The 25,230-nt window shown below is 41.5% G+C and overlaps 1 protein-coding gene across 1 annotated transcript in view; it reads right to left on the bottom strand.

The window, feature by feature from the left end:
• Positions 1 to 25,230, bottom strand: part of atrnl1 (attractin like 1) — a 720,322-nt gene that overhangs the window by 253,848 nt on the left and 441,244 nt on the right. The gene's annotated exons all lie outside the window — the stretch shown is intronic.

The following is a 25,230-nucleotide window of genomic DNA, read 5'->3' as shown; positions in this document are numbered from 1 at the left end:
AAATTCAAGTTAAGATTTATAATATAGTTACATTTATATCGAAATATAAAATGTCTGGTTCACACAAATGAGTTTCAGCAAACTTGAGGTTTTAGGCTTTTATATAAATAAAGGCACATTCTGCAATGCAGGTGCATTTGATTGGATGGAATTCCATTGGAAGAAACCCACAACAATTAAACAGGCATGTAATACAAGTAGAAGCATGTTTATGTCCCACGTATCAATCAAGAGACTGACAAATTAAGTGTGAGCAATCACCAAAGCCAATATATTTTTAAAATACTACAAATTATTTCAGCTCCCACCTGTGAAAAGATCAATGGAGGAAATAAAGTAATACAGCAAAGCTCACAAATACTATACAAGTTTATAAAAATGTACTAAAATTACCAATGCAATTATAATGTCACTGAAATACTGTTTAACATATTCCATTGGAGAACAGTGCCTTAAATATCTGTGTGGTTCAGGAACAGTGTAAGAGACACATTTGAACTGGAAACCTAAAATGCACCAATAGCAAATATTTAGACTTTAGAGATAGAGCGCAGAAACAAGCCCTTCCGTCCATTGAGTCTGCGCCGACCAGCGATCACCCGTATGCTAACACTATCCTACACATTAGGAACAATTTTACAATTTTACCCGTCAATTATCCTATAAGCCTGTATATTTTTGGAGTGTGGGAGGAAACTGGAGCACCCAGAGAAAACACATGCGGTCACAGGGAGAATGTACAAACTCCACACAGTCAGCACCCATAGTCAGGATCGAACCCAGTTCCTTTGCGCTTTAAGGCTGCAACACTACTGCTGCACCCTTGTGCCACCCATTTCTGGGAGTTTCCTTGATGAACTGGCCATTCGTAAAGTGCCAGAGCCAGTTGTGTGCAGACCTGCTATCGTCCTTGCTACAGTCATCATGGTCAAGTGGCCACCTGGTCCCTAATGGTCAAAAACAAATCTTTACCTTTGTCTTCAAATCTTTCATGGCACCACCCATCAAACGTGACAATCTTTGCTATTCCTGAAGCAAATCAATGCCAACCTGTCTTCTAATTCTCAATTATACTGTTGAGTTTAATGTGAATTGCAGGGGATAATCTTTTTTCACTATTTAAAACAAATCAAAACATTATTTTCTCCTGAATCTCTTGTCTTGAGTAAGGAACTAGAAGGGCTATTAAATGTGTTAATCCTATTAATTCTAAATTGCCTGACATGGCAATAATCTGGCAGGACCTGGATGCCTTAAAAATTGAAAGCCCTGCTCCTCTTGACTGCCATTCCTGTCACTGAGGTTACAGAAAAAAACATGAGCCAAAAAAATGCAGTCTTAGGAAATTTCAATGAATATTGCCAAGTGTATTAACCAGAGTTTGCAGAAATCATCAATGCAAATTTCACAAGTGTGCAAAGCTGAGAACCACTTTCACAAATGTTAGAATTGCAGGGCTGCCAACTCTCACGCGTCACGCCCTCAAGCAAACTCTCACGCCCTCACGCTGATCAGAAATTTCTCACGCTCTGTGGTGAGAAATTCTGTGATCAACAAAAATTTCAAAACTCGGATAAACTGCATGGTCCGCGGGTGTTGGAGAGCCGGGGCTGAGGGAGGGATGGAAGCAGCGGGCGGATACAGATGCGGGGAGCCGGGGCTGGTGAGTTTGCGGGGCTGATGAGTATTAGTGCGGCTAGCGAGTCGCTCGCTGCAGCTTCGGCCATGGAGCACTCCGGACAGTGCGAGTGTCCCGGGCCATCGGGGGTGTCGGAAGCGCCGCTGCCGCGAGAGTCTCTGTGCCGAAGGGACAGACTCTCAAAGGGAGGTGGAGACAGGGAGACAGGGGGGAGAGAGAGAGGGGGGGTGAGAGGAGAGAGAGGGGAGAGACAGAGGGGGGGGGGGTGAATGGAGAGGGAGAGGGGGAGGGGGAAAGAGGTAGGAGAGAGAGAGGGGGTAGAGTGAGGTGGGAGAGGGGGGAAGAGAGAGAGGGGTGAGAGGGAAGAAAGAGGGAAGAGAGAGGGGGGTGGAGAGGGAGGAGAGGGTTGGAGAGAATGGGAGAGAGAGGGGGAAGAGAGAGGGGTGGTAAAAGAGAGAGGGGGAAGAGGGAGAAAGGGGGAAAGAGAAACGGGGAAAGAGAGAGAGATGGGGGGCAAAAAGAAAGAGGAGATAGAGACAGAGGAGAAAGAGAGAGGGGAGAGAGAGCAAGGGGGAGTGAGGTGGGAGGGAGATATGGGGGAGAGAGAGAGGGAGAGCGAGAGAGAGAGAGAGAGAGAGAGAGAGAGAGAGAGAGAGGGAGAGAGAGAGAGAGAGAGATGAGAGGAGAGACAGAGAGAGAGAGGGGAGAGAGAGGGGAGAGTGTGTGGAGAGGGAGAGAGGGGAAGATAGAGAGGGAGGGAGAAAGAGAGATAGTGGGGGGAGAGAGAGGGGGAAGCGAGGGGGGAGAGGAGAGAGAGAGAGGGGGAGGGAGAGAAGAGGGGGAGAGAGAGAAGAAAGAGGGGGGGGAAGAGAGGGGCAGAGAGAGTTAGGGGAAAGAGAGGGGAGAGAGAGTTAGGGGAAAGAGAGGGGAGAGAGAGGGAGAGAGGGGAGGGGGGGAGAGAGAGGAGAGAGGGGACTAGAGAGAGGGGGAGAGTGAGGTGGGACGGAGAGAGGGGGAAGAGAGAGAGATGGGAGAGAGAGGGGGAGAGAGGAGAGAGGGAGGGGGGAGAGAGAGAGGGGGTTTGAGAGGAGAGAGAGTGCATCCTGGAGGACAACCAGTGGCTGCTGGAAGTAAGTACCAAGCACTGGGTAGAAACGGTGGAAGATAGTGGACTTCAAATGGGGGTGGTTGGAGAAAGCATCCTGCTTGCCTGCTAGATTTTCACTTACTGTAACTGCAGGAAAAATGTTCCCGATGTTGGGGGCGTTCAGAACCATGGGTCACAGTTTAAGAATAAAGGGGGGGGGCAGTTAGGACTGAGATGGAGGACAAACTTTCTTCACGCAGAGAGTTGTGAATCTGTGGAATTCTCTGCCACAGAAGGCAGTGCAGGCCAATTCACTGGATGTTTTCAAGAGAGAGTTAGATTTAGTTCTTGGGGCTAACGACATCCAGGGATATGGGGAAAAAAACAGGAAAGAGGTACTGATTTCAGATGAATAGCCATGATCATATTGAATGGCAGTGCTGGCTCGAAGGGCCGAGGACCTATTCCTGCACCTGTTTTCTATGTTTCTATGCTTGAGTATATGGCAATAAAACCTGATCACTTGATTTTGAAGCATTCATGCATGGTGGAGGTATAATGTAGTCATAGAGTGATACAGTGTGTAAAAGGCCCTTCGGCACAACTTGCCCACACCCGCCAACATGTCCCAGCTACGCTACCTGCTTTTGGTCCATACCTCCAAACCTGTCCTATCCATGAATCAGTCTAACTTTTTCTTAAATGTTGGGATGGTCCCTGCCTCAACGACCTCCTCTGGCAGCTTGTTCCATACACCCATCACCCTTTGTGTGGATAAAGTTACCTCTTAAAAATATCCTTAAAATGTTACCTCTTAAAAATACTTCATACAAAAAACATTGAAATCATACTTCTCCAGTGCACTAAAACATGATTTTAATACATCAAATTTCAAAAAGTTCCTACCCCTGGAGGGGGGACCCCCTTCTTCCGCACCCTCCCCACTCGGTTGCTCCACTCCCTCACCGGGTACCCCCAAGGCCAGTGATCAGTGATCGCACAGCCTCCCCCCTTTCAAAAACGCTCCTATCCAATTTAAAGCATATATATTGTATTCAAGTGTAAGTTAAAAGACTCGCTGCAGTATGCACCGTATTGCAGCGAGTCTTATTATCACTCCCAACTCACCCAATGTTGGCAGCCCTGGCATTGCATCATTTGTTTTAACTTGATAATCTACATAACATGGTACTCAGGGTTGCCTTTCAAGTTTGGCTATTGTCAACATATTTTCAGATCTCCTCTCCTCTCATTATATCCTGATAGACTCTTCTGAGTTTTATTTATTATAGAAACATCGTTCACAGAAGCTGATCATTACAGCCCCTTCATCCATGCTGACTGTGATGCCTCTCTACACTAATTCCATTTGCCGCATTAGGCATGTATTCCTCAACTCCATTTTTATCCAATTACATGTGCAAATACATTTTAAACCTTGGATCTGCCTCCATTACCTCTTCTGGCAGCCTATCCCAAATATTCACCAATATGTGGAAAATCATGCTCCTTAGATCACATAAATCACCCCTCTCACTTTCAACCTGCGCCCTCTAGTTCTTGACTGCCCTACCCTGGCAGAAAGCTGCTCTGTCTATCCTTCCGATACCACTCCTAATGTTGTAAACCAGCATGATACCCCTCCCCCTCCCCCCCCCCCATGTTCCAGTAAGATGAAACCCAGCATCCAATTTCTCCATATAACTACAGCCATCCATTATAGTGCATCTCTTCTGTACTCTCTCTCTCTCAGATTTCCTGAAGATTTCAAGACAACACTGAACTGATTTTTTTTTAATTCTTAACAAATATTGTGCTGCACTTTTCAAATATAAATGAAAATGTATCGCGCAGCACCACAAAAGGTTTAGAAGCCCTTCCTGAAAAATGCTGCACTATATTTGATGAGATTTTTATTGCAAACAAGCATTGTAGCTAGCACACATTAATTGAAATTGCCCCTCGGCCACAGGGAATCAGATTTGCGATTAACTCACACACGTTGTTGCTGAAACAGGCAGCACATCAACATTGTGTTCTTTTGCCCATTTACATTATAGTTGCATTTACTCCTGTTTTTGTATAGGCTCATTGATTTATTGCTTTGGCTATATGAAAACAAAATAAGTGAAATGTTCAGGTGGACCAGACAGCATGCATGAAGGGAGAGGCAGAACAAATGTTTAAACATGACGACCTTCTCCCAGAAACGGGCATCAAGAGATAATACAAATGAACATGGCATACATTAGTATGCCATGTGACCACCCATGATTTCTAAACTTAATTTGAATATTTTGGGAGAATATGGGCAATGAGAAATGGATTCATTTGTTTCACAACAGAATAAAGTGCTGGAGGAACTCAGCGGATCAGTCAGTATCCATGAAGGAAATGGCCAGACGACGTTTCTGGGCAAGACTCTTCTTCAGATGAATGGAAGAGGGTGGTGTAAAATGGAAAATAAAGGTGGGATTGAGGCAATGCCTGGCAAGTGATAGGTGGATCTAGGTGATGGGAGGGGGGGGGGGGGTGATTGGGTGATGGGTGGAGTAAGGCCATGGATGATGCCTGGCTCATTGAGTTCCTCCAGACCTTTTTTGGCTCAGGATTCCAACATCTGCAGTTCTTGTGTCTTTCCTTTGTTTTGGAGTTGGCCGTGGACAGTCAGGCCAGGAAAGGGTTATCTAGTGGCAGGAGCTAAGCCCACATGATGATGATGATGCTGTTGTGCAGCAGAGATCAATCAATCAATCACTCTCATATACATATACTGCCTGCTGGACATCTTCATTCTCTCCCCTTGTGTCTTTTATTATTTAGCATCCATCCCGAATAGTTTATGAGAACACACTGAAACACAATAGAGTCATGTTCGGAGTAACATGGTCTCATTCAGCTATGAGAATTAGCTGCACTGTATTGGTAGCTTCAAAACCATTAATCGACATCACATTCTGTCTTCTGAAGGTTTTTAACTGCATTTCACACCATGTTACACAAAATAAATGATCATTAGAATAAAATCCAGGTATTACCATTAACCCAGGAAATGCATAAGCATTCACTGAAAGCATATGTGTTTTCAATGAGATAAATGACTACAGTTATGAGAGTTGTTTACTATTGGAAATATCCTTCAGATTCTGTTATATCAGAACTCCACACTAATTGGTTAAATCATTTATCCGTAAGAGCCAATTTTTTTTGTTACTTTCTTGTCTAATTGTATTTTTGCTTCACTTCACCCCAGTACCCATCTACGCTTCCCCTGACAGTATCAATTGCCTCTCTTTAAACAGAAAGTTGATTGTATGAATAACCAGTGAAAGTAAAGCTGATATAATGGCTCAGTTACAGCACACCTTGTGTAAAATAAAGCAAAAGGGTTTTTGTTTTTCAAACTTGGGATATGACCTCTGTTTACGATGCAACTTATCAAGTAACTGAACTGAGAAATGATTCCACTCATCACTCCTTTGAGTTGATCGATTTTCAGTGCCAACCATTAAAGGGAACTCCAAAGTGACCATGAGGCTTTGTCAGTTGTAACTTCTTGATCCAGAATAATAAATAAGATTTCATCCTGAGCTACTCCATTTACAAAGTTCTTTTTAACTATGAAAGATCAAAAAATTAAATGTATGGGAGTTGCGAGTTATTTTAATCATCAAATTATTAGAATTTATTTCAGAGAACCTGTGATGCAGTACTCTGCAAATTTGTTTTAAAGAGATTATGAAATGTAACCAAAAAGTATAAAATAGTAAATATTAATCAAGTAGAAATAGTGTTCATTCCAGTTCAGTTTGTCAGCATTTTCAGTTAATCACAAGTATTAATGAAAACATGAATTATTTTAGAAACTATTCGCACTTCCGTTAATCAGAGTACCATTACAGTCAATGTTACTTGAAGGCATTGAAATTCTGTACATTTCTATCCAATCTACATGTCCCAGGAAATTATGAAAATATTTGCCCTAATTTCCTCACCTGCATCACATTACTCATTGGATAGTTATACAATTCATTTGTAATGTGGTTAAATCAATGTGGCATTAAATTGATCTTATTGATGGCACCTTCTGCATATCCATTACAGAGCAAAATGAATATTTCCTCCAAGCAGTAATCTCACTTAAGGCTTGTTAAACAATGCTCCATCAACATGTTCAGCAATGTACCTACATATACATATTCCATACACCTCCTAATTGTATCTATGTCTAACTTCCATGCCCATTTCCATTCAATTTTCCAATGCATACAGGGAACAGAAATGTATCTTTGATTGCTAAGCTAAATGTACAATATAGTAGAAGGTTGGCACAATGGGTAGTCCTGCTGACCCACAGCTCCAAATCTTGCTGGTCAGTCCCAACTTTCAGTGCTGTAAGAATGGTGTGAACCTATGACTACATGGGCTCTCCTCTGTGGTCTGGTTTCCTCCCACATACCAAAGAGGTGCTGATTGTTAAGTTGCTGTAAATCATCCTGAGTACAGTTCGATGACAGGAGGAGTTGATTGGCATCAGAGAGAGAATATATTACAGAAAAATACACCAACATGGCTGAAGCTTACAAAGCCATCCCCCTCCCCCACCTTGGTCAGTCTGATCACGTCTCATTGTTCCTGCTCCCTAAGTACTCCCCACTCATCAGACGGGTTAAACCAACTGTGAGGACAGTTAAAGTCTGGTCAGAGGAAGCGGACTTCACACTTCAGCAGTGTTTTGGAAACACTGACTGGAAGGCGTTTGCAGCCCAGGCCACCCTTGACTCCCACACGGACATTGATTCCTACACATCCTCTGTTCTGGACTTTATAAACTCCACCATCAATAGTGTCACCTCCCTCAAACAGGTGACCATATTCCCGAATCAGAAGCCATGGATGAACAGCGAGGTCAGGCTACTGCTGAAAGCACGGGACACCGCTTTCAGGTCAGGCGATGCTCGAGCCTACAGTTCAGCCAGGGCTAACCTGAAGAGGGGCATCAAGAAGGCCAAGCACTGCCATAAGCTCAGGATTGAGGAGCACTTCAACAACAACTCCGACCCCCGACGCATGTGGCAAGGCATCCAGGCCATCACGGACTACAGACCCTCCAACACCACCCCCACATCCAGCGACGCCTCCTTCCTTGAGGAGCTTAACCACTTCTATGGCCGCTTCGACAGGGACAATCTAGAGACAGCCATCAAGGCTGTGCTACCTGCCGATCACCAACCCCTCACACTCACCCCCTACGACGTATTCGTGGCACTGAGTAGGACTAATGCACGTAAAGCTGCTGGCCCTGACGGCATCCCCGGGCGCGTGCTCAGGGCCTGTGCTGCGCAGCTGACAGACGTCTGGACTGACATCTTCAACCTGTCACTTGCCCAAGCAGTTGTCCCCACGTGCCTTAAATCCACCTCCATCGTGCCAGTGCCAAAACACTCCACTGCGGCAAGCCTCAACGACTTCCGCCCAGTTGCACTTACCCCCATCATCACCAAGTGCTTCGAGAGGCTGGTCCTGGCACACCTCAAAAGCTGCCTACCCCCCACACTGGATCCCTATCAGTTTGCCTACCGCAAGAACAGGAGTACGGAGGATGCCATCTCAACGGCACTTCACTCCGCCCTCTCCCACCTCGACAACAGAGACACTTACGTAAGAATGCTGTTCATCGATTACAGCTCAGCATTCAACACCATTATACCATCAAAACTGATCACCAAACTCGGTAACCTGGGCATCGACCCCTCCCTCTGCAACTGGATACTGGACTTTCTAACCAACAGACCCCAGTCTGTTAGGTTAGACAAGCACACCTCTTCAACCCTCACCCTGAACACCGGCGTTCCACAGGGCTGTGTGCTGAGCCCCCTCCTCTACTCCCTCTTCACCTATGACTGCACACCTGTACATGGTACTAACACCATCATCAAGTATGCAGATGATACAACGGTGATTGGCCTCATCAGCAACAACGATGAGTCGGCCTACAGGGAGGAGGTCCAGCACTTAGCAGCATGGTGCGCTGACAACAACCTGGCCCTTAACTCCAAGAAGACCAAGGAGCTCATTGTAGACTTCAGGAAGTCCAGGGGCGGCACGCACACCCCCATCCACATTAACGGGACGGAGGTGGAACGTGTTTCTAGCTTCAGGTTCCTGGGAGTCAACATCTCCGATGACCTCTCTTGGACCCACAATACCTCAACTCTGATCAAGAAGGCTCACCAGCGTCTCTTCTTCCTGAGGAGACTGAAGAAGGTCCATCTGTCTCCTCAGATCCTGATGACCTTCTACCGCTGCACCATCGAGAGCATCCTTACCAACTGCATCACAGTATGGTATGGCAACTGCTCTGTCTCCGACCGGAAGGCATTGCAGAGGGTGGTGAAAATTGCCCAACGCATCACCGGTTCCTCGCTCCCCTCCATTGAGTCTGTCCAAAGCAAGCGTTATCTGCGGAGGGCGCTCAGCATCGCCAAGGACTGCTCTCACCCCAACCATGGACTGTTTACCCTCCTACCATCCGGGAGGCGCTACAGGTCTCTCCGTTGCCGAACCAGCAGGTCCAGGAACAGCTTCTTCCCGGCGGCTGTCACTCTACTCAACAACGTACCTCGGTGACTGCCAATCACCCCCCCACCCCCCGGACACTTATTATCACTTATTATTATTTATTTAAATCATTTGCTATGTCGCTCTTCCAGGGAGATGCTAAATGCATTTCGTTGTCTCTGTACTGTACACTGACAATGACAATTAAAATTGAATCTGAATCTGAATTAATAGGATTTGTGGGATTGCTCTGAGCTAGCAGAGACTTGATGGCCCAAAATGGCCTCCTCCTGTGTAATTTGGAAAATGTGAAATTGCACTTTCCATTCAGTTTGAAAACATTGTTTTTCATTAATCCTAATGAGACCATGGTTCTGAAATAGGGTATGTCTTATCACACGAGATCAAAGAATAATCTCTGTCCGAAGATTGCTCTTACATATTTAAAGGCTGAGACCATAGATCATACTGCTTCTATTCTCTGGTTGCCAATGAACCAATATCTTTTTTATTGTGATATGTAAAAGAAAACTGCCCATTCACCAATTATTTGCACTTTTTATACTGACAATGTGCCTGGGCAGATTTCTTGAAAGTTGGTGCCAATTTGCAGTTGGTGAGCGGCCAACAATCATATCCAAAATGTTCCCTGCAGATAACGGACATTCTTTCAATAAGAACGTTCATTCACTTATTATGAACTAGGACATCATTTTGCCCTTGGCAGCTCCCAACAGAACAATCATTTTAGTTCCATTCCCATCTCTGTTTTTCCCTATAGCCTTGCAACGTATTATTTGCGAATGTCGCAACACCCCTTTGAGATGAGGGAGGAAATCAGGACAACCACTGGAAATCTACAAGGTCAGAGGCTGAGCACACAACACATACAGACTGCAATCAAAGTCAGGATCAAACCCAGGTTGTGGAACAGTTGCTGCTGCACCATCTTGCTGCCTTTCTCACATTCCATTGTTCATGTCTTCATATTTACCTAACAGTAACATCTGATACACCTATGTCTCTCGTCATTATATATGCTTCTATCAGGTCTCCCTTCAACCTCCAGCATTCCAGCGAATACTCCTCTCATAACAAGATTTAACAGGAATAAGGGAGTTCACTTTACAGGAGATCACACTAGGGATGGTGTTCAAGGAATACAACGGGTCTGTACTGCAGAGATCACCTGTATTTATTTGGATTATTCCTTTGCATATCATCAATCCATCTTCAAGTACTCATTCATTCTACCACACAGTAAAATCTGTAAAGTTACTCATGAATAACTATTTCACACAACTTATAACTAGGACAGGTAATGTAATGCAGCACAACATCACACAAGTTTTTTTTGCATCATGTGTGGTGCAGCATGTGGTCTGATATTGCAATTTTGTGCACGAATCCCAGAGGCAATGAAATGTTGATTTTTGAGGAGATTTGTGGAATATTAAATTACTTTCCCTATTTATATATCCAGAGCTAGGAATGTTTCAAAATACACAAAATTTGAAAAAAAGACAGCTGAAATGAATCCAACTAAATTGAGGCAGCAACACCCAAATTACTTCACCGTAATACTTAAGATCCAGGATTAGTTGATGACATTTTAATAAAAAGGATGCAGAAAAGAAAAAAGATGTTTATGTGATATAAATTTCTGTGTGAATAAATAATACAATTTTTTTAACATCCAGTTAATAGGCAATCTCAAAGCCCAATCACCCTCTTTGGCCTTTCATAACATCCACGGTGGTACGATAGGCTGAGTGATATTTGCCTGGCATCACCATTCGGGTTACAGCAAATACCAGTTTGGATGATGAGTCCCAGGTCAGAAACGTTATTTCTCTGCCAGATCAGATGAGTGCCTCCAGCATTTTCTGCTCGTCACAGAGTATTCCAGCAGCGGCATTTTTGGGGGCAGAAATTCATTTTCCAGTTGCAGTAACCTTTGTTGAATCAAAGGCAGGTCTGCAATAATATAGCAAACTGGCCATAGAAAAACTGCTAAAACACAATGATAGCAGGGAGCTCAGAACTATCAGAACATTGGGCCAAAAGCTGGGGGGGGGGGGGGGGGGGGGGGGTGTTTGAGGTCTCCTTCCCCATTACATAATTATGTTAAACATCTTTTTCTCTTCTCTCTGAGACCATCTTCTGAGATGTTTCCATTATCTACTTAATATTAACCTTCATGCAAACAATTTCATGAATTATATCCACCATCACAGTTGTCCCAAAGTGTAGTGAGAATTGCCCAAGGCAGAAACTATCTCGCACTGAGCTTCCAATACTGCAACCTTCCTTCAGTCAGGTCTCACAGATGCACCTGTCAGTTTTCCAGTGGGCCAATTTTGTCTGAAGAAGGATCCCAACCGGAATTGTCATCTAACCTATTTCTCCAGAGATGCTGCCTGACATGTTGCATTATTCCAGCAATTTGTGCCTACCTTTGGCAAAATGACCACAGAGTTGTCCCCCAACCCTTAGCAGGTGCATCCAAAGCCACGTAAAAGCACATTTCTATGTTTAAAAAAAAGACAAGAGTGCTGAATTAAGTGGGGTCAGACAGCATCTCTGGAGAACGTGGATAGGTGGCATTTCAGTTTGGGACCCTCCTGCACAACCCACCCTGCCTCTGGCCAAGACACCATCAGCTACTTCAATTTCTCCATCCGCCGCATCCGCCCTCAAGATGTGGCTTTCCATTCTAGAACATCCAAAATGTTCTCTTTCTCTCGTAAACGTGGTTTCCCCCTGTGCCATAGATGGACCCATCACCCTTGTCTGCTCTGTGTCCTGTGGTTCTGCTCTTGCTCCACCTCTCCCCACAAGGATATAGTTTCCCTGATCCTTATTGTTCACACTGTTAGCCTCCACATACAACAGATTATATGCCGACATTTCCACCACTTTTAACATGATCCCACATCAGTCACATCTTCTCATTCCTACACTTTTTGCTTTTTGTATAGACTGCTCCCTCCGCAACTACTTGGTTCACTCATCTCTTCCCACACAAACCACTCCCTCCCCTGGAACATTCCCTGACAACCACAGGAGATATAATACCTGTCCCTATATCGCCTCCTTTACATCCATCCAGAAACCCCAGAAGCCCTTCCAGGTAAGATAGAGGTTCACGTGCACCTCCTCTAGCCTCATCTACTGCAAATGGTGTTCCCGATGTATCCTCCTTTACACCTGTATACACTAGGCGAGCATTTCGCTGATCACTTGTGCTCGGTCCGCCAAGACCTTGGAAGGGGCGTGGCCTTCAGGACAGAGCATTTCAACATTTTTTAAACACTAATAACTCCTTTATTTTTCATAGATGGGAAAAATCCTCTTGTCCTGCGCAGCGGAGGGGGACTCTGAGTAAGATGGCCAAAAATCACAGCTGTAAATGGCATCAATCAATATATAGAACAACAGTGGTCAAGATCAGACTTTTAGTACTATAGATTAGTAACTAACCAACAATAATCCTTTCCTTTTCCCTGTTCCCTTCCACCTATATCCCTTCCTCTGGCTTCACATTTCACACATCTTCTCTCCATATCTCACAGCATTTTGCCTTCTTTCCATCTCTGGCCTTTGTCCACCCATATGCCAATCAAAGACGCCCTCATTAGCCAGGCTTTGTCATATCTTCACTTCTCTTCCAGCTCTCTCCCCCACTGCAATCAGTCTGAAGAAGGGCTCCAACCTAAAACATTGCATATTCATGGCCTCCAGAGATGAACCTGACCCGCTGAATTACTTTGCAGCAAACAGCTGAAGTTACTTGTGTCTATGTTTCAATGGTAACCGTGGCAATTAATGCTCTATTTGAGTAGGTCTTATCCTGCATGGTTATTGAAGAAATTCATCTGATCTGATCTTAGCATTAATGCCTGGACTTAACTTGGGCATCCTTGATAATAGGAGAATAAATTAACCAAAACAGCCAACATTGATCCATTTCCAAACACCATAAAAAATGAGGATTAATTAAAAGGATTACCTCACTTATCCACTATATTTCTCAAACTAAATATCTGTATGCAAATAGATATTTTCCATACTTCGCTTGGATTGCAACATTCCACGGCACACCCAAGGAACCATCATAATGACAGAATAGACATAAACAAAATGAAGAAGGGTTCCATGAATCAGAGGATGCAATTTGTAAAATATGATTATTTTCACTTCACTTGGGCAGTTCCACAAATCTCTCAAAGTGCACACACAGTCAGTCAAGAAGGTAATTCCACAGTTATAACTTTGAAATTGAAATTATGTATTGGCAAGTTCTGAGAATGAACATTGACAGCTTAAGTGGAAGGAAATATTTTAGTTACTAAGTTTATTGACCCACAAGCCATTCAAAATCACTTTATGCTGTCAATTTCACTGATCACAAATGCCTACTAAAAGAAGCATACATCTTAAATCTCCTACAACAAACATTATTTTCTGACGGAGGTAGCTTAAATGTAGAGGAGGTGAAGTAGCTGTGGAGGTAAACTTGCTCAACATCTAGGGCCAGATACATTTCTAGGTTTTCATAGCCTGGGTGAAACATTTTATAAATATTTTTGTTAAAGAATTTCAAATATTGCTGAAAATGTGCCTAGATTTATCAAAGATGATGTGGGATAAAACCTTTGTAAAAGTTAATTAACCAGGAACATGAACCTCCGTGTTCTTGGACAAATTAAACCTAAAAGCCCTTGTTCAGAACGCAAATACACTTCTTAACAGACTCCTATCCTATGAGTAACAAATCTACATGGAAAATACGTGTGTTCTGTACAAAATTTAATTGATTTTGCCTGAAGCAACCCTATTTGTTGAGTTCAATCAAAGATTCTCATCTTTATAATTTTCTTTGGTTCATTACACAGCAGACCGCATATTCAGTAAAAAGGTAGATGGAATCATTTTCATTCATTTGAATTATGATATTAGGTTGTATATTATCAAAGCTGTTTTTGGTATAATGATTGCAACGATATGAAAGGTGCACTTAGTACAATTGCTGGGAAGATAAATAGCTTTAGCCAGCCCAAAGGCATTTTATGAAACGTCACAAGGCATTTCCTTGTATATCTCAGTACTGGGAGCAAAGGATAATATATGTAATATTGGCTACTACTTATTTAAAGTGTCTTGCATGTTGAAGATTGATGTGTATTAGAAATAACCAACTGCCAATACACCCCGTAGAAACCCTATAACACTCCTGCAATCAGTCTGAAGAAGGGTTCTGACTCTAAAAGCCACCTGTCTTTCTCTAGGGATGCTGTCTGGCCCCCTGAGTTACTCCAGTATTTTGTGTCTTTCCTTGGAAATACACCCAAGCTGTTTTTTTGTAAGGGAGAGGCACACAGCGATTCTGACACAAGACTCTACAAGCCACGTTGCAATTCATCAGTTGGTGAAAATTGGTCAGTAAGTTCCAGACCCATTATCAATGACACAATTCAGCCTGACAATGTTGCACCATAAATGATCCACAAAGTCAAAGCTCAATTGGTCTTTCCCAAAGGTTCAGTCAGACATTAATGGTCACGTATTACTCTTTGAAAAAGAGTAGGTACATTTCCTGGTGTACCTTTCAACCAAAAGATTTATTGAGTTTCATGATGGGTATTTCCTTTTTAATCTTAGTTCATGTCAGACACACTGGAATGGCAACATTTGTCACTCTGAGGGATTGATTATTAAATTTGTACTCTGTGTAACGGCACTCTTTCAGGGAGGGAGCTTCCTGTCCCTGAGTATATTTTCAAAAAAGTTGAATCTTTATCACAATCCACAAACATTCATGATCATTCTCCAGCTCACAAATTAACATATTTTCTTTAAAACCAGTTTTACTGTTTGCAGTGATAGAGTTCTGAATGTAACCTTTAAATTTCCAACTCAGTAGCGACTACTGAGCATACTAGTGTAACATTGCTTCCAAACTGGTTCCCCTCCCTGTGTGCTCTCTTTCTAACAGCACATTCTGTGTGATGGAGTTTGAGTGATTACTGAGCACATGAAAAAACGCTTTCCTTTCATTTCATTATACATAGCTGAATGGATTGTGTTCCCTAACTATCCTGTTACTGAATAAGTGTGGTAACCACAAATGAGTTACCAGCACAGATGTTACATATCCACAATACTTGAAAGTAAAACATTTAAAAAATCATGAGGTTTCATTTTTTGTTAGGGACACAGCATGGAAACAGGCCCTTTGGCCCATTGACACCACCTGTTCACACTTGTTCTATGTAATCCCACTTTCGTATCCACTCCCTACACAGCTTACAGCGGCCAATTAACTTACAAACTCACATGTCTTTGGTATGTGGGAGCAAACAGGAGCACGCAGAGGAAACCCACGTGGTGACAGTGAGAACAGAGCAAATCCACATAGACAGCACCTGAGGTCAGGTTCAAATCCCGGTCCGTGCCAGTTCTGAGTCTTCTTTGATCCGAAGCTTTGGAAATTATAGGGTTGTTGTATATTATTGATATTTGAAGATGTAAACAAATTATTTGGAAGATTCAATGAGAACATTGTTAAAGCAAAGTCCGTCTTCTCTCCCACTATTCTTCCTTTCCTCATTCACCATTACACAAATTAGTTTGTTTACCTACTCAAAAGTATTTGAAAGCACAGGCAGTAGTTATCCTAACAATATAGCGGCAAAGTAAAAGCAGATAGAACTATTTTAAATTATTCTCTCCCTCGTTCTCCATTCCCTTAGTTCTTACACATTGTATTTCCAACACTGGTCACAACTGTGTTTTCTCCATTTTCTACCATTACTTCTTGACAAAGGGAACATTTACAAATGCCAAATTGTGCATGACTAATGCACCCTGTGCTTATTTTCAAAATGTATTACCGAATGTCTAAATTGTTTCGAAATGGCAATGTTTAGTCAATATATAACGAAAATATTACACATTTACTTCGTGACGACATTACAAATGTACTCTCCACTGCTAATGGTGTAGAGGTAGACCAAACCCATAGTGTTAGAATGTGTAGGAAGGAACTGCAGGTACTGGTTTACACCAAAGATAGGCACAAAATGCTGGCGTAACTCAGCGGGACAGGCAGCGTCTCTGGAGAGGAGGAATGGGTGACGTTAAGTCTGAAAAAGGGTCTCGATCCGAAACGTCACCCATTCCTTCACTCCAGAGATACTGCCTGTCCTGCTGAGTTACTCCTGCATTTTGTATCTAAGCATAGTTAGCATTTGTTAGGAAATGACTATTATAGAGCTGAAGAGCTCTACAGCACAGGAACTAAGGCCCAACTCATCTATGCTGACCAAGTTGCCTAACTAAGCCAGTCCCGCTTGCCTGAGCCTGTTCATATCCTACCAAACTGTTTCTTTCAACATATTTTAAATGTGATATTGCATCCGGCTTTACCATTTCCTCTGTCAGCTGGTTCCATGTACTGTAAATGTACTGTCCTGCGTGTGAAAAAGTTGTCCATCTGGTCCCTTTTAAATCTTTTCCCCATCACCTTAAACCTATACCCTCTAGTTTTAGACTCTCCCAACTAGTGGAAAAATAAATAGCTGTTCATCTTATCTATCCCCCTCATGAATTTATTAACCTCTATATGGTCACCGCTCAGCCTCCTACGCTCCAGGGAAAATAACCCTCATCCATCAAGCTTCTCCTTTTTACTCAAAGCTTCCAGTTTCAGCAAAACATTTTTGCACTCTTTCCACTTTAATCACAGTGCCCTCCATAATGTTTGGGACAAACACCCATCATTTATTTATTTGCCTCTGTACTCCACAATCTGAGATTTGTAATAGAAAAAATCACATGTGGTTACAGTGCACATTGTCAGATTTTATTAAGGGCCATTTTTATACATTTTGGTTTCACCATGAAGAAATTACAGCTGTGTTTATCCATAGTCCCACCATTTCCTTTATTATCACCAAAATTACCTTTATTAATATCTGACAATGTGCAGTTTAACCACATGCGATTTTTTCGACTATAAATTTCAAATTGTGGAGTACAGAGGCAAATAAATAAATGATGGCTCTTTGTCCCAAACATTATGAAGGGCACTGTACATCTTTCCTGTAGCAGAGCAATCAGAACTGTATACAGTAATCCCAATGTGGCCTTATAAATGACTTGTTTAGATGCAACTCAACATTCCAACTCTTGTACTCAATACTCGGACTGATGACGGGAAGCAAGCAAAATTCCTTCTCCTCCACCCTGTCTACCCGTGTCACCATTTTCATGCAGCTATGTATGTAGATCTCTCTATTCTACTATACGCCACAGGGCTCTACCATTTACTGTATAAATTCTGCCTTGGTTGTCTCACCTCAATTAAATTGCATCCATCATTTCTCAGCCCATTGAGCCAACAGATCTAGATTATTTTGTAATCTTAGAAAACCTTCTTCACTGACCACTATACCAATTTTATTGTCATTCACAATTTACTGACCATAGCATATACATTAATATCCAGTTGTTCATATAAATAACGAATAACAGTGGGTCCGGCATCAAGCCCTATGGCATACCACTTGTTACAAGGTCTCCAGTCTGAAAAACAGCCTTCTGTCTCCTACCCTCAAAGCAATTAGCTTGCTCACCCTGGATCATACAAGATCTAAGTATACCTGACCGGCATACCATACAGTACATTGTCAAAGGCTTGGCTGAAGTCCAAGTTGACAACATCTACTGCACTGGCCTCATCAATTTTCTTGGACACCTCTTCAGAACATTCAAATTTATGAGACACTATTTCCCACCACTAAGCCAGGTTGACAGTCCCTAATCAGTCCTTGCCTTTTGCAAATGCATGTAGTTCCGATCTCTCAAAATCCACTCCAATAACTTACCCACCTCTGATATTAAGCTCACTGGTTTCTAGTTCCCAGGTATTCCTCTGCAGCCGAGGTGTACTACATTAACCATCCTCCAGCCTCTGATACCTTACCCATGACTATCAATGATGCACATATTTTTGCCTCGGGCCTAAAAATGTATTCCCTCACTTACCACAATTTCCTATGATACACTTGATCGAGCCATTTATCGACCTTAATGTTTTAAGACCTTCAACACTTCATTTTCTGTAATGTAATTATCTTCAAGACATTATTATTAACTTTCTTGAGTTCGCTACATACATATCTCATTTAATGCCTCACCCATCTCCTGTGTCTCCACCCAGATAATCTTGTTGATGTTTAAAATACTTTATTCTCTCCTGAGTTACTCTTTTGCCCTTTATCTCATGTTCCCTTTTTGTCCGTTGATTTCCCGCCAGAGTATACATCAACACCTGTACAATCCACATGGAATTCACTTGATCCCAGCGACCTATACCTGACACATGCATCCTTTATTTCTTTTAAGCAGAACTTTGATATCTCTTATCATCCAGGGTTCCCTACTTCTGCCAGGCTTGGGCTTCAGCCTAACAGCAACATACAGGCTCTGAACTCTCACCAAATTACTTTTAAAAGACTCTTAATTACCAGGTGTCTTTTTATCTGGAAACAACCTCCCTCGGTCGACTTGTGGAAGTTCCTGTCTAATAGAATAGAAAATTAGCCTTGCTCCATCTTCTCCAATGCCTGGCCAGGCCAACCCTACAACACCTGCAAGACAACGGGCCTTTGTGGTGCTCTACACCTTTATCAACTGGGAGTTGAAAATGGCGCCAAATCTGGCAACTCTGTTTACTGACTCAATATACTACTATACACTTGTACTGTATCTCAGATGCTTATCGAAGATTATATCTAACTGCTTAGGTACAGTGATATTTTTACTGAACAGTGTAAAAAAATATTTCACTGTACCTCAGTACGTGTGACAAATAAAGTATCATTTAACACATTTCCTCCATTCTAGAACTATTTTAAAATTAATAGATTTGTGCTCACTATTCTCAGACTGTTTCCCCATGAACACTTCAGTCAACTGCACAGCCTTATTTCACAAGAAGATGTTAAGTTCTGTCCCTTCTTTAGAAAGGCCATCGACATATTGATTGAGAAAATGGATCACAGCTGAGATCTCTACTTTTCCGGTGCTGGGAGGACTTAACATCCATCGGAAGTGAGTGCCATACCTACAGGATAGCATCTCCGCCAATGCAAACTCCCTTCAAAAATGCACTTAAAGGCTGATCATAAATGATATGGGTCCCAGCCTCACTCAAGCTCCTAAGGTGAGACCTGAACCCATAATCCACTGACTCAGTGGCAAGAGGGAAGCCATCAAGCCGATACTGCCACCTAGAGATGTATATAGAAATGAAATGTTAAGTGACTCCTTAAGATGTGTCACTTTGAAACAGGCAATGTTTTATTTTTTTAAACTGAAGGTACAAAGGATTTCACCGTTCTTCATTTCCTGATGCAATAATAATGATCCTGGGTGGGTTTTTTTTTTTAAACAATTATAAGCGCAACCAGGAATCTTTCCAAAAATGGTTAATAAAAGCTACCGATAATAACCGAGATTAAAGGTCATGTTGAAGTATGTTACATTTTGTCTGGTGGGTTGGGAATGTTGAAATGTTATGAAACAATATTTAATGGCAAAATATCAGAAATCCAAGCAGCACTGTAATAAACAAATGCTAAATCAATGTAATGTTTTGGGACAATGCATGTGACGGTATTTAAATATTTCAAACTATAAATCAATGTAAATGTTATCTCATAAATCATCACGTTTTAAAGTACTTTCAACAAAATTTGGAATTGGTATGGATAAAGTGATGCTGTTTTCTTATACAGAATTGTGTTAGTTGAAGTCTCATACCCAATGCCAAACCATTACAAAATGGACCTTTAAGCATTATTCCAGATATTTTTAAGTCTTCAAGAAAAAGGGAAAAAGAAACAGTGAAGAAAGGTTCAGTAACAAATATTGTCTTTAGCAGAGATTTTGAATAATCATGTGAATAGGATATTCTGGGCAAAACAGAATCCCAAATTCTCGAAAGTAAAACTAATGCAAGGAAAATATTTCCAAAATTATATCATGAATGGGCAGAGGTCAAACCCAAAGGGAGTCTTAAATTTTAAACTGAAGGAGAACAGGATATAGTCCACATCCTAAATGAAACTCCTTTTAAGTATCTAACCCAGGAGCAAGTAACAATATACCACAGATAGTGTACATTGAAACTTTGAAATTAACAACATGAATATAGCGCCAGCACTAATAATCTGTACCCTCAGGGTATATACAGAGTGAAAAGATGAGATTTGATTATCTTTCAAAGGACTGGTATCATGTTCTGTTTTTTTTTTTCTTTTAAACCTCTACTTTCCCACAGAAAGACTTTTGAAAATGTATTGTTTAAATGTTTTAATTAAGTTTGGGGAAGCGCTCCTCCTAGTTAACTGGGAGCATCTTACAGCGTTGTTGATCCACTTATGCCCATTGAACTGAGAATGTCCATGCCCTTTATTGCTCATCAGAGTAATGCAGCATAGAAAAAAGATCAGGGACCTCCCATCATGTTAATACCAGCCATCTCTTGCCCATCCATGCTCATCCCATTCCCACTACATGGCTCATAACCTTCCATGCGGGGACATAATAAGTGTTCATCTAAATACTTCTTAAATGTGTGTGTAAATGTGGGGTACCTTCACCATTCCCTCTTCTTCCCAATTGCATTGCTGTTGATCTGTTTATATGGAAAGGTTCTCTCTCTTTCTCTCTTTCTCTCTCCTCTCTCTATTTAAATTCTATCATCTAAAATTCTCTTCCTCTGATTATTTTGTTATTGGATTGCCAGTCCAGACGAAGCATGTTCGATCTCATCCGTGGAGTCAAGAGTGAGGAGTGTTTAATTGTCATATAGACTGATAATGGAACAGTGAAGTTCTTACTTGCAGCAACGTAACAGATTTGTGAATACAGTACTCATAGATAACACAATAAGCAGAAACACGTTTACTAAATTAAAAAATAATATTACTGCAAAATAAAAGCCTGACGTCCCTAGTGCAACCAAGACAGTTTGTATTTTGTAGTTCGATTGGTGTTTGTAGTGTTCAAGAGCCCAATGGATGTTGGGAAGGTCAATGGGTTGTTGATTTGGATAGGAATTAACTGTTTATTCTGTTAACTGGCCAGTTATATCATTGTGGTTCAACTTGAAAAATGTTCTAGGTTGTCTTTTATTTGCCTCTTTTATGTTAAAGCTAAATGTTACCACTTTCCCTCCAAATAAACTGTGAACTACACAGACATGGGGGCATTAATTTTGTCTTTGCACTATTATTTTTTGGTTATTTTTTAACGTAATAAAATATAAATACAAATATGCATTTGATATAAATATTTTATATCCAGGTTTTTGTTGCCTATTATGGTGCTCACAGATGATGACGTTTACATATCCGATCTGCTACTATAAGTAAAGGGCCTGTCCCACGAGCATGCGACCTGCATGCGGCAAGCACGACCAAACCATAAGCGGGGGCCGCGCGGAGGACGAGTAAGTGACGTGAAGTTCGATCGAAGTTCGCACGTGACGTATGGCGTCAAGACGCTGCGTATGCCCGTTGAGGCGGTGCGTACGGCGTCGAGGCGGCTGCGGGCCAGCAGGCCGTTGCTGCGCGGAATTTTTGAACACGGTCAGTTTTTCGGAGCCCCGCGTGATGTCGGGACCAGCTCCGCACAACTCCATACGGCTCCGGCGAAGTGGGACCGGCCCCCCGAGGCCACACGGCTCAAGCGACCACGTTAGGTTGCGCTTGCCGCATGGAGTCGCATGCTCGTGAGACAGGCCCTTAAGAATTTCATTGCTCTGTTTTGGGACATATGACAATTAAACACTCTCGACTCTTTCTTCAAAACTTGATCATTCGTATAGGCACCAATTTTAACTCTGTTATCTTTGTAATCAGGACGGAGATCACGACTGAAGATGGATCCTGACCCGTGTGTTGGGACATTTCTTCAGCATGAAATTCATCATCAGTTTGTCACAGACTTCAACTGTTCTTCAGTGACAGGAAATGCTAAAATACAAACATGCCTCAATCTCTTTCAACTTGACTGTAGCTTGCATTTATCTTTCGCTTTTATAAGCTTGTTTTATCTGTTTTCATCTACTACATTCAGGGTAATGGCTGATGTTTAACATTTAATTACATTTCACTCACTGCCTCTCATTTGGTAATTTTCACAAATATGGGCAATGTTCCTGTAAATTGATAACACCATTCCTTTGGGTACTGCTCAGTACTTTCCTCAACCCATCTCCACTTGCCTAATACATTTCCTGACTTCAGATAATTTCTTATCTATTTTCACCATTCCAAGTTTAGTCTTTCATGACGAATATTAGTTTTGAAATTCTGAGCACACCAAGTTGCAGGAGGTTTTCCATGGTCCACATGGATTATCACTCACTCAAAACCATTAAAGAGGAACATTTCGGAAAAACGATTTCACTACAAAATACCCTGGATATCCAATCTCATTATTTACAGCTTCATCCAATCTGATCAAACTCCAGCCAGCTTTATTGGTTCCTCTTAATGAATTTGCAAACTTCTCAATTAATTCAAAGTACTGTGGCCATTTTAATGCAGAGGCAAATTCAGTATTGAACATGCTATCATGCTTCTTAAAGTCCTTTGTCTGCTTTAAAAAAAATACATTAAGCAATTTATTTTAATTGGTTTAATGCTTTTGTTAAAATAGAAATCATGAAAATTCAATGAAAAACTACCAGTGCATGCATTAACAATATCACAGAACACAATTAGTGGCAACTCTTTTATTTCTGTTGTAAGCATAAATTTAATATTTTATGTAGTAATAATAATATACTAACACTGCACTTGATCTAACCTTCCCCTGGGAGATGCCACCCTTCATCTCTGCCTGCTCACAATCACCTGGTCTGGATGCAGAGGACGGATTTTACTTGACCTCAACACCATGGAGGCAATTAGCATGGCACTTCTGATAATGTGGTACTGATATCCGACCTTCCAGAAAGTTTTGACAGGCTCTGATTAAATGCAAAATTGTGGTAGAGCTGTGGATCTATCAAAGCACACAAATGAATATCTTGTTTTTTAAATCACTCTGACCTTAAATCATTGAAAATCCATCACTGTTAATTAAAACAATCAACAGAATTAAAATATGGGAAAGGTTTTAAAAATAAATGAATACAACAGCATGATCAATTAGAAATCATTAAAATCATACTTTGAAACAGGTCGCTTATTGTTACCATTCTGTGGGTTCTCCAAATGAATATGGTCTCTGATTCGAAGGCAGTTCTGACCTGGTGCAGGATCATGTAGGATTAGACAGGCAATTCCCCAGCCAGGCTGGGTTCTGCCATTGGAAGTGAACTTCTACTCATTATTTGATTTATTTTCCCCCTCAGTAACTAAGTTTGAAGTAGAATGATCCTTCAAGGCATCTGATCTAAGATGTCAAAAGAGCTAATAAGTAAGTAAATCCGAGGAAATGTGAAGCTTGAATTGTGTATGGGGAAAAAAGCTAAGAAAAATCAAAAACTCTGTCCAATATGGTGGTTCGAAATCACTGTTCTTTCTGCCCAAGTTCTTTTTCTATTTTAAATCCTGTATTCTGTTGTTATGATTTATTGTTTGTCTTTTAATGTGCTTGCAGATTGGGAAAAGGAAGATTCGTAAATTGTCAATGACATTGGTGATGCTTACATATTAGATTAAATTAGATTAGATTTCCTTTATTGTCATTCAGACCTTTCGGTCTGAAAGAAATGCTGTTGCCTGACGGATTGCTAATGTCATTCATTGAGATTCGTACCCCAGTTCTATATCCAAGTCTTCCAAGTTTCCAAGTCTGTTCTACATGATGTGTTCACCGTGCTATTAATGTATAAGCTATTTTTATATATTTTGTTTTTGTGGCTGGTGTCTTATCCCATCAGAAAAGCCAAACTATTTCTCCATTACCTTACTATTACTTTCAAGTTATTGTTACTCATACATTCACACGTGTGGTAAAATGCTGAACAAAGCATCTTGGGGTACATGCCAATTGCAAGCACTAACTCCTTCCCACAAAGCATAAACCCATCTTTGTTCAGCCATACCCTCTTCACCAATTCATTCCTAGGAGACAGGCATCTTAACACCATTTAATGCTGTGATTCACTCAGCCAGTGTCTCCACTCACTGAAACAATGATCTCAGTTCCAAATCTCACAACTGAATTTACTGAGTCAAGTGTTGTTTGTGCTTCCAGAAGCTTGAATCAGAGTATGTTCTCAATTCTTATCTCCTGGCAGGAAAGCTGAGGTAAAGATGGGCCTGCCATCTCCTGAAACTACTGCAGGAAGAATCCATAATAGAAAAGCTAAGTTCAATTTTACTTTTCCAAATCCTTTCCTCTCTATACCTCTGTTTGGCAATGAGCATAACGAGGATCGATAGGCCATGCAGGGCAGTAAATACTATTGATAATAATACTCCTTAACCCTATCTATTTGAAATTGTTCAGGACACCAGGTGATTGGATACAATTGCATTAAACAATACTGGTCTGTTGTTACCAATAGCAACAATTCCTCAACTCATGAACTAAAATGCCTTAAAATTCACAGCAGCTGATCATGAGACTGGTTAATGTTTGGGTGTGACCCTTTGGTGTTTCATCACTGAAGCCACTTAAAGTTTAAACCTGTTTGCTTCATAAACGTAAATCAGCAAAGTTAAAATAAACATAATCGCCTGACCTCAAGATATTCAAGATGCGGACAGAATAGCAGCTCATTATATTGCAACTCTGAAGAATAGTGTTAGTTAGAATTGTTAGAGGTGAATATTGAAATAGATTCCAGTTCTCAAGAAGGGTCTCGACATTATCTATCCATATTGGCCAGAGATGCTGCCTGACACACTGA

This window comes from Amblyraja radiata, chromosome 15 (assembly GCF_010909765.2).
Source record: "Amblyraja radiata isolate CabotCenter1 chromosome 15, sAmbRad1.1.pri, whole genome shotgun sequence".
In the NCBI taxonomy this organism is placed as follows: domain Eukaryota; kingdom Metazoa; phylum Chordata; class Chondrichthyes; order Rajiformes; family Rajidae; genus Amblyraja; species Amblyraja radiata.
Note: the sequence above shows the minus strand (reverse complement) of the source record. Positions and strands in the feature narration are given on the sequence as shown.